The sequence below is a fragment of the Vipera ursinii genome (genome assembly GCF_947247035.1).
Source record: "Vipera ursinii genome assembly, chromosome: 1".
Classification (NCBI taxonomy): domain Eukaryota; kingdom Metazoa; phylum Chordata; class Lepidosauria; order Squamata; family Viperidae; genus Vipera; species Vipera ursinii.
Genome location: NC_139512.1, coordinates 208,379,997 through 208,391,230, shown reverse-complemented (window position 1 = coordinate 208,391,230; position 11,234 = coordinate 208,379,997). Strand labels below are relative to the sequence as shown.

The following is an 11,234-nucleotide window of genomic DNA, read 5'->3' as shown; positions in this document are numbered from 1 at the left end:
ATGAACCATGTTTGATTTTTTTTAATAATTCACATTCACATCTGTATTTTTTACTCTTACCATCCCCTTGAGGTAATTAGTAGTTCAATGTTATTTATTTATTTATTTATTTTTGGGACTTATATGCCGCCCTATCTCCCGAAGGACTCAGGGCGGCTAACAACAGGAACTTATCAAGTTTTCCATTTCAGGCGGCGTGATCTTTAAACTAATTAATAATACTTAATAAAACATTTTTGTGCCAGCAAACATTGAGGGAAGAAAAGGCATCTTTCCAAAGCCACTTTCTTGTTTTATTCCAGCCATTATTGGTCCTTTATTTTAAAGCACACTTTTCACTTTCAATCGGTCCACAAGCCACTGATTTACATACTTTGCTTCCCCTGCTCATCACAACTGATTGCTATTATGACTGTGATTTAGCATGACTCTTATTTTCAGACTGGAAGAGCACATCTGTCTCTAACAGTCATTCAAGTGTGCTGGTTGCTTCCTGTCCTCCGCCTCCAACATATGATTTGATAAATCAAGAGCTACAATCTACAAATCACTTCGAAGAAGGTATGTTGCTGCCATTAAATTGCCTCACGTACAAGCTTCCAACTTGAAAACATTTCTAATGCTACTTACCTCCAAGGGATTGACACGTTAAAAGGAAAGAGAGATGCCTAAAGTTCCCTGCCCAAAGAATTAAGTGACTCGGAACGTCTAAAATGCAGATGATGCTAAGGGAGCTTAAATTTCAGTCTGGGATTGTTGCCAGTGAACACACGTTCCAGGTCTAATATTTCATATTGAATGTTTTGGTATTACAATAGGTAGATACCTGGTAAGATTGTTTATAACTAGCTCATTAACGGCTTTTTAAGAGAAAATCGCTCACTAATTTCAGTGGCAGCCTGGTCAGGTCGATTGGGAAATACGTCTTTCGCGGTCGAAAGTAACTTAGGCTGCCCCTTTCTGAAGTCGTAACTAACGAATCCAATGGGAAGGGCGAATGTTAAGTAAAGGACGCGTAGGATCGGGTTGCCAGTCCTGGCTCGGGAAACCCGACTACCTTACGTCGAGTTCTAGGTTATTCCAGTGATTTTGATTTAAACCGATCCCAAAGCAGCAAAGATACCGAGAACAGCTTCGCATAAGGGCTGCTTTTCCACCGCCTGCACGCAGTACTGTACACGATACAGGCGTTACTGGCAAAGATTGTGGCGATAAGCGTAACCGAGGTGAATATTACAGCAGCGTTTCCCAACCTTAGGAACTTGAAGATGCGTGGACTTCAACTCCCAGAATTCCCCAGCCAGCTATGCTGGCTGGGGAATTCTGGGAGTTGAAGTCCACGCATCTTCAAGTTCCTAAGGTTGGGAAACGCTGTATTACAGCCCTTGGTTATGATACCTCGGAAACGTTGGAGCAAGTCCTGGGGAAAAAGAAACGCAGCCCCAGCGGCTCTCCTCTCCCCCAAAAACCACGCGCAAAGGAGGAGAACGCGCGGGCTCCGCTGGACGATTAAAAAAATAAAAAAAGATCGGGGAAATACCGCGCTCGTATGGAACAAGCACCGGGTTGGAGAGGAGCCCGCGGGCGGCGGAGCCGGCGGCTCTTTCGCCGGGTCTCTCTTCTGGTGCCAACTGCGGGACCTGCTCGGTGGCCGCGCCGGGCTAACTTTATCAGCAGAAACGCTGCCGCCGATCTCTTTTCCCTCGCAGCCTCTGGAGGGGGGGAAAAAAAACAAAAAACCACGCTCTTTGCCCGGCAGGTTCTGCTGCCTGCAGGATGGCACAGCTCAGCCGCCAGTCAGGCCCGAGAAGGGGGAGCGGAAGGGAGAGAGAAAAGGAGCGCAAGCTGCTTGCAGCGACCCCGGCGAGGCGGGAGAAAAAAAAAACCAAGCACCATCGAGCCGGGATCGCCGGCGCTGCTCGCCTTCGGGTGCAAACCGCCGGCTCCAACCCTTCCCCGGAGGGAGGGGAGAGGCGAGGCTGGGCTGGGTGGGCCCAGCCTCGCCTCGCCTCGCCTCGCCTCACGCGGGAGGGTGGCGGGGAGGGAGGGAGGGGGGGCGCCCGGCGGAGACCGGGTAGCGGCGGGAGGGCCGAGCGCGCCGCCTATCTCGCCCTCCTCCTCCTCCTCCTCCTCCTCTTCGTCCCACCCTCCCACGCCCGTGATTGGTTTCGCCCGCCCCTCGTCCGGCCGCCGAGACCGCCTCCCTTCCCCAGCTAAAGCGGCCAGTGTGTGTGAATAGGACGGAGCCAGAAGGGAGCAGCATGCCATCGACTCTGCGCCAGCTGCCTCCCTCTCCCCAAGTGGCCCCGCGGCGACGGCGGCGGCTCCTCTCGCTCCGCGCCTTGCAGCACCGACGCCGCCTCGGCCTCTGCCTCGTCGCGCCGCGGAGTTGAGAGAAAGCAGCCCCAGCTGTGTGGGGGTTTGGCGGCGGCGGCGGCGGCGGAGGGGGGGGGGTCGGTTGGTGGTGGAAAGAGAGGCTGCAATGCCTAAGCCGCCGCCTCCTTCGCCTCCTCCTCCTCCTCCTCCTCCCCCTGCTGTTTCTGTGCATCCTCCTTCTCCGCCAGCCTGAAGAAGGTGGGGGGGAGGAAGCCGCTTTTCGCCCGACAAGGACACGCACACTTGCGCGCCTCTGTCGTCCCCTCCCTCCCTCCCTCCCGCGCCCGGTGCTCACCGCCCTGTGGTGAAAAAGGTAAGGACGGCAAGGGGGAGCCGCCAAAGGTGTCGGGGAGGAGCGGGGGCTCGGGTTAGGGTTTCTGGCGGCCCCCTCGGAAGAAGGAAGAAGAGCCCGAGGAGCGCGGGGAGGCTGGCCGGGCTTTGGCTAGCCGAGAGGCGTCTGGCGCGGGCACCACTTCTTCGCGCGCCCCGTGGCTGGCTGGCTGGCTGGCTTTTGCTTGTGGTAGCCGAGCTGGGCTTTGCCAAGAAGAAGAAGAGTAAGTCGTCTCCAGTGGATTGAACGCCTGGCTGGTGAAATCCCTCGCGCCTGCGCTCGCTTGCCTGCATGGAAAACTTCCTGCTTGGGTGTTTTTTTTTGGGGGGGGGGTGTGATGTGCAAGACCAGGAGCGATAGCGTGGGGGTGCTCTGAGGTAGGGTTTCGGTCTAAAGGGGATGGTGGTAGCGGTAGCAGAAGAGACCTGCTCAGGAGGCGACATCAAGCTTTCCCTTCCCGGAGGCTGCCAGTTTCCCCCCCCCCTTCCCCTCTTCTCTTCCCGGCACCTTTCTTTGCCATGCTCTCTTCCGAGACCTTTAACTTCCCTCCCGGTGCGGGTTTGGAGAGACACGCCGTCTCACCCCGCCAGGATGGAAAGGTTGTTGACTTCTCCTCTGCGTCGAGGAGGTAAATGACACCAGGCGCTGTCATCTTGTTTGTCGGTCCCTACGTGTGTTTTTAAAAGGCTCTGTTTTGTAGATGGCTTATTAAAAAAAGAGAGAGAGAAAGAGAGAGAGAGAGAGAGGGGTGGGTGGGTGGGAAAACACACCACATAACCACTGCAAAATCATCCATCATCACCACAAGGCAGAGGCTATCTTTAATTAAAGCCGTCTTGAAAGGAATAAAAAATGACAAGCTCCCCACCTCAGAATTGATTCTGGCAAGTCTCTCTTCGTGCCCATCGGTCACTTTTCACTGATCTTTTTTTTTTAAAAAAAAATGCACTCAAAAAATAAAAATAAAAACAACCACCGGTCTGCTAACTTCCAGGTATTAGCCACCTGGCTTTATTCCCCTAGTCTTAATCCTATCCCCTCCTCCTGCGCCCCTTCCCCAAATCCTATTCTACTTCCATAAAGTGGCTTAGATGTCTTTTGTTGTATCCGGTGTCCGCCAACATGTACACAGTGCCGGGCTGAAGGTGTGTCCAGAAATTGCTTGAGGTGATTCGTATGTATATGTAACAGTTGAAACCCACTTTTTACTGTTGCAAATGAATCCAAAAGTGTATAGTCTTTGATATGTTTTTCAATAAATTCTGTCAAATTTGAGGAGTCTCACTTGAAAGTAAATAGGTCTAGGCTCAGAGGTGCAGTGTCTCTGTTGACAGAAGTTGTATCTATGAATCAGCTCTCTCCCTCACACACACATTTTTTATGGAGCTTTGTTAATAGCATTAAGACTGTGTGTTCTTGTTCTCTTTATGGGGAGCTATTAACATTTTACTGTTTAAAGAAATCAGGGTCTGGTATGGCTCTTATCTATTCTCTGTGTTTCCCCACCCCGCCAGAGTATTATGAAAGCATAACCTCTTGCTTTTCTGTTCTTTTATATATATATATATATATATATATATATATATATATATATATATATTAATCTAAAATGCAAATAACAATCCTTACTGAAATATTTAAGGTATGAACTTGTGAACCTGTCAAATATTTAATACTGTAACTGTTATTCTATTATTAAATGGTTCTTAAGTTAATTTATTCTATCCTTCTTTGACTTATTGCTCGCCAGAGAGTTTATTTTTCAGAGTTTACTAAAACAGGCTCTTGCTGTACGCCTTTAAGATTGTAGGTATCACGTAGCTGTCTCTTCAAATTAAGCAAAGAGCTGGAAGTTTTAAGTCCCCTTCAGTAGTATGAATTTTTTTTAAAAAAAATGCAGTGTTTGAATTCCTTTTAATAAATCACAGTAGCTCAGTATTATGATTGGATTAAACTAGCAATAGCATTTACTTTATAAAGTGATATATAATCATATTTTATTGATACTCTACTGTTTGAAACTTTAGTTATGCACAGTGGGCTACCTGCTCATATTTGCATGAGAAGCAAGGTTTTATTCTTTGATAAAGAGCCTCCCCCTCATCCTGTTTCTCTCTGGGAGAGTTTTTCCCAGCTTGCAATGAAGTATGGCATTAATATATTGGCTTCTGTAAAAGAAAGTTAATAATCAGTACAGTAGTTAGAATAATGTTTTGTGAAAAGTTCCTCCTCAATATAGGCAGTGTGTTTCTTTGGAATGAATATCCTTAAAAGGTGTAGTAGTTAAGTATTGAAACCAACATAATAAATTTAGAATATGGTAATTTTACTATAACTTTTTTTTTTGAAAAATTGAAGTTTTGCCAGCTACATTACCATTTGATATAATTCAAGATAAATTGGGCATTGTATAAGATAGCTTCATGGATGATTCTGAACATATGTACTTTGGAAGAACCACTGCATTTGAAAGTTTTATGAGGTAAAATTTCCAGTACTGTCTAGAGTAGTACAGTTTAAAAGCCACATTCATAGTTTTTTAAGCTTTCTCTTGACAATAGAAACCATGAACAAATGTTCATTTGAAATTATTGCCGGAAGAGAATATTTTATGGTTGTCATGACTACAATTAGAGCAATGGTAGCTTGGTTTTCACCTGAACAAGTAGTGGTAAGGAGGGTAGAATTCAAATTCTTTGTTTCTTTGAACAGTTTTTCTAATGAATGGTATCCAAACTTTAGATGTTCAATGCATGCAAAATTGATTTTATGGAAAAACCTTGCTAGAATAAAGAGCTTTCTCCTGTTGCTAGATTCTTCCTCAAGTATAGTACAGAAAAATTGAAGGAAAAAAAGGTCATCGAGTCCTGCCCCCTACTCCAAGATTTCCTGTATAATCCAGGCAAAGGCATGTTCCAAGTAAATAATACAGACATAAAAGTAACTTTAATGGAAAAGACTGAAAGTGATTCCAGTCATACGCTATACAGGAAATAGACATGGAGCCATTTTTTATCCTTTTAAAAATTAAGAATCACATTGTTTTTGTGTGTTTAGCAACATGAAGAAATAAGGAAAGAGAGTTCCTGTTATGTACAACTCAAGAGCATTTTTGCCATCTATTTGTGGACATCTGCTTACAGCGCAGTAATACTGTAATTTTGTATTGTGTTTCCTGGTAATTATTAACGTTAGCCATAATTTTTTGCATCTTGATCAGTGGCATATATCCTTGCTTTTTGCATCTGTTTGATCATTTTCATTTCAGCCTCATTTACTGTATTCTCTCCATTTCGCTATCCCCTTTGTATCTAACTATTTTAGGAACAAATATTCTTGAAATTAAGGCCATTTTTTCTTTTCTTTTCCGGGCTAATGTATATATGTACACAAAACTTTTTAAAAGGTACACTAATTGCATATATTTTAAAATGAAATATAGTTCCAGATACATAATTTATCATGAACTAACTCTCACTTTTATTAAGATGTCCAAAATTTGGTTGCGGTTTTATTGGTGTTTCATAAAGGATCTTTAAAATCTAAACATCAAATTAATCTCTGTACTTAGATAATATTTTACGGAGGAAGAACAGCCTGTTGGATTCTGCTGCAACTTAAAGGAAGCAAGACAGTTGGAAATAACCTGCTCTCATGATCTACTTACAGTGCAATAGAATGCAACTTTATATATATCTGACTTACTAAATGGGTGATAATTTAAAATACTCTTGAGTTTGAATTATAATATCTTGATCTGAACATGAAAGAAATAATTTATTACATATTTCTTTAAAAACTTTTTTTAAATGAAGGGATTAAAATACAACTGTGAAATATTTTTTTTACAATAGTTGCAAATGTTGGTGCCAAATGTGTAGAAACATTAACACTATAGGAAACGGGTTTTTTCTTTCCTGTTTTAAAAAAATAAAATACGTTATTTCTGTTTAAAAGTAATTATTATTTATTAACATAGATTTAAACCAAGGATAGTTTGGGGGAAAAACAATATTATGGTGTCATCAGTGAGACTCCTGTGCAACATAATTTACATTTTTCATTTTATTAAAATAGATTTGTCCAGGCTAAGTGCCAGCTGATGCTGTTAGAAACTTTGAGCTTTCAGAGTCTGTTTCCCTGACTGAATACATAGCTTAGGCAGGATTGTTCTGTCCTTATGCAGTGACGGAGATGAGTCAAGCCAGGCAGAGAAGTTAATTAAGTCAGAGAGATAATATAGCAAAGGCCAGTTGGGGGCAGAATATAAAAGGAGCAATGGACATTTCTACTGTCATCTACAGAGGCAGCAATAGAAGATCAATAATGAGAATTATGGAATCTTTTCTAAAGCAAGAAAAATCATGTTATCTAAAATGTGGCCTTCTTGACGTTGTAGAATGTTGAGTTATAAATTTAACATATTGATCAGATTTATACATCAAATGCACATTACATTTAAATTTAAGATTATTGGATGAAAAACAATTGGCTGTTTCACTGCACACCCAAAAGGCATGGCATGAAACTCACAATAAGCCTGCTTTTTCCTTCCAGAAATGGAGGCTTATGCGCTTATGTTTCAAAGGATGCTGGAAAGTAAGTAGCTGTTTTGGAAGAACTGAAGAGTAGATTGGTAATTAGCATGATATAGAGTTATCGTAAAGTATTTTTTTTAAACTATAACTCTAATTTGTTCTTACAATAATATGATTTTTTTCTATCCCATCTTTTTTATGTATGATTCAAAGTGGCAAACATACCTAATATTTCTGACTCCTTTCTTCTCCATAACAACAACCCTGTGAGGTGGGTCGGGCTGAGAGAGGATGACTGACCCACAGTCACCCAGCCGGCTTTCATGTCAAAGGGAGAACTAGAGCTCACAGTCTCCTGATTTCTAGGCTGGCATATTCACTGACAGCAAATTGGTCTGTCAGTTAAATATAGTTCAATTATATCAGTCAGTCCACCGCTTTCCAAAGTTTCTTTTTATTTGATTTTTTACGGTGAAAAAGCTTTTAATATACACATATGGGAAATGATATAAATATGTCAAAGCTTAATAGTGTTTTGAATTTTCCAAGGATGATAAGGAATCAGCTTGGATGGCTCTGAACCATGTTTTCTAACTATAGTAAAACAGTCTTCCTCATTCTCCGTTTGAATAATTTCCATCTTGTTTGCTATGAGTTCAACATATTTATATATAATGCAGAAATGATATGTTTGTCAATTGGTCTGGATTCAGAAGTTGCCATCTTTGCAAGACCAACATAGTGAAAGCTATTTCTGATAGTTTCTTAGGTCAACAGAGCCCTTAAAAATACAAATATATTTGGAATGACTGGAAAAGGCATTCCAAAGTGGTAAGAATAGGAAAGGCAGAGCTGTGTCCTCAAGCTTGATCGATGATAGCATCTTCAATCTGGATTTATTTATTTATTCACTTGATCATTATATATGATAAATAAATAAATCAAGGCTAGTTTAGATGAAAATCTGTGACAAAGAAGACCAGTAACTTTGGGAGCTTTTTGCCTTAAATCCATTTTGTCTAGTGGATTTCCAGTAGATATTTGGAGAACTCACGGAATGTAATTCAGTGATGAATATTTCCCCAATTCAGGAATAATAGAACTTAGGTGAGCAGTCTTATAAAATAGCCCAGCTGTTGCCATAGCATCTATCCTACTGGTCACAACAATATTGAAAGTGGGGAATGTTGGTCTTTAGGAAAATAGCCAATCCAAGTCATTGTGGTAGTTTAGTCTATTTTTGGGGCACTGGTCCAGAAAGTTTCAAGGCCCTTCACCAGAAAATTGCAGGCATTCCCTGTGGGGTTCATCTTGGAATTTGGCTGGTGTTTCTTCTTTGTTCAAGGACTGACCGAATAACTGCAGATGCATGGATATTCTGCTTTTGTTATCTTGGTTAAGTTAACCCAGTTAAGTTAACATTAAATTTAGTCATTTACCTTTTAACAAATCAGAACAGATAAAACTGTTTCTTATGTGATTATATATCATCAGAGGACAGGCATTTCAAATAAAGTCCAAATTCCCAATTTATTTTGTAATCTGTAGACCTCAGATGGAATCCAAAAAAACCCTCTGGTCTTTCTTTTTTTCCTCCCTCACTCCTTTCTTTCTCAGTAGAAAATAAAGATCACTGCTGTTGCAGTATTATACCTCAATATTTTATGAATGCTGATACTGTGTACTTCAGCCCATTTCCACAACCACTTACAGTCTACCCAATTTCTCTTTCCCTTAATCTCATTTAATATCAGTTGGGTTCGCAAAAATGTGAGACACAATGTGAAAACGTCAGTATCCCCAAATTATTCTTTTGTGGGAAAGTCAATGTAAAATCCAACAAGAAATAACTCATATGTTACCACCCATCAGGTTTTTTTTCCCTTTAATAAAAGCTTGCATAGGAAAACAAAACAGTTATAAGAATCATAACTGACTTGTAATACAGATATTTAGTTTGACATGGCTAGAATAAGAACAGGTGGAAAAGTGATCAAATAATAACAGCTTACCATGGTTTCCAACTTTTTCATGATTTTGCTGTTATCCTTTGGTTTCCTTGGTTAGCTTATGCTACCACTGTGTTTTTGGGTTTTTTGAGATATTTGATGGGATCTGGTCTGTGTATCTTACGACAACAGTTAGCTTTCAGCAGATATAGTAGAATACAGTACCCACTACCTCAATGATATTGTTTTATGTGGCATAAATATTCTTCATTTTTGTGAATTACAACTTGGACTATTTTTTCTTCTGTTTACTTCCTGTTACATAGATTGTATTTTAGTATATAACATTAATTATAAGGAAAAATTTATACCTATCATGATTGCAGTGTATCACAGAAATTAAGCTGAATATGGTGTATGTTTGAAAGTGGTTATTAAAAAATATATGATCCGCTTTCTAGATAATAATAGGGCAGCTGAAAATGATTTAGTAGCTTATTGATTTTGCCTGTATCGTACCTTAAAAAAATTGCCTAAGATACTGTGATTTGCTTTGAAATGCTTTCAAAATGCATTTTATTAAAATAAAAATATAGGGACTGACTTCCACCTGTGCAATAATGGATATATAAATGCTAAAACTATCCTGCTAGAGAGTAGGTTTGAAGCCTGGGCTGATTGTAAATGCTTCTGAGAAGACATCAGCTTGTTCAGTTGTGTTTCATGGTCATCCATATCTATTATTTTCTCTGAGCTGTAAGAATGTGTTAAAATCCATTACGAGAGCATTGTGCTTTGGAATATATTAAAGTGCTAAATTGGAAAACAGATTTCATTATGGTTGTCTAATTAGGGACTGGGGAAAGATAGCTTTAGACTCTGAGCTGTAGTAGGTTGAAGAGTATTAGGAAGGCTAAGCAGATCTTGGCTTTGAAGGGAGGCTGCTTAGAAGCATAGCAAAGCTGCTTTGAACAGTGTAATAGAAATAACGCTTGTTTTTCAAATCCACAAATTTAAAATAACCACTTAGAAGAAAATATCATTGTTGAACATCTTCCTGCCTCAGTCTAAGTATCTGACTAAATAGACTAGGCTGCTCTTCTCTGTCCTAATTTTTTTTTTCCAGCTCTGTCACACTGGGATAGAAATGCACATGGTGAACTCCAGGTAAAACCAACAGAGATGTGGCCCCCTTTTCTCCTACCCTTAATCGTAATTCTCCCAAAAAATCAAAATAAAATCTTTATGTAATCAAAACAGTCCCATCTGTACACAAGAGGGAGATATACCCACAGGTTTGTGAGAATCTCAAAGCTTGTTGAAGTACATTAGAGAGAGAGGTTAAAATATAATTGTAATTCTAACTGCTGTAAAGAATATTGGAAGCCGCATCTTTATATCACTTTTTTCCTTCTGCTTCTACTTTTTTTCTTATTGTATTTTTAACTTTTTATTTATATATTATTTATATATCAAATTTATGTAGCTGCCCATCTCACATGAAAGTGTATCGGGGTGGCATACACAAAGATATAAAAAAGTAAACATGTTAAAAAAAACCCGATCATTATTAAAAAGTTAGAAACATACATGGCACAGAAGAGATTAGATAAGCGAGGGAGCCAGCTCAAGATCTCACCAGTTCGCTGAGACCCCCCAGACCTGATGATAAAACCAGATATTAAGGCACTTACAGAAAATAATGTTTTTGTTTTATTTCTCTTTCCATGCTGTTTTTCCCTGTTGTCTTTCAGTTTATATTAGTTCTTATTATTGTTAAAACTTTGAATACAGATTATATTTTTAAAAAGGTACAGAAAAATTCCAATATCCAGGTACTTCCCCTCAAATGGCCAACTGTGGGTTGAGTGAGCTTGAAATGTATTGGGGGGGGGGAAACAGAAAATTTGGGTGAGGAGTCTAAATATATGCCAGAGGAGAGTGGATATCTAGAATCCCATATTGAGGTTCTTCATACTTAAACATTTCACTTTAGGGCTTTGAATTTCCTTACCCCCCCCCCCCACACACACACCACAC

At 40.5% G+C, this 11,234-nt stretch overlaps 1 protein-coding gene across 1 annotated transcript in view; it reads left to right on the top strand.

The window, feature by feature from the left end:
- The first annotated feature begins 2,404 nt into the window (after positions 1 to 2,404).
- Positions 2,405 to 11,234, top strand: part of KLHL29 (kelch like family member 29) — a 440,642-nt gene continuing 431,812 nt past the window's right edge. The window contains exon 1 of the mRNA XM_083351877.1: positions 2,405 to 2,689. The gene's annotated coding sequence lies outside the window, so the exon portion shown is untranslated. The remainder of the gene's footprint in view (positions 2,690 to 11,234) is intronic.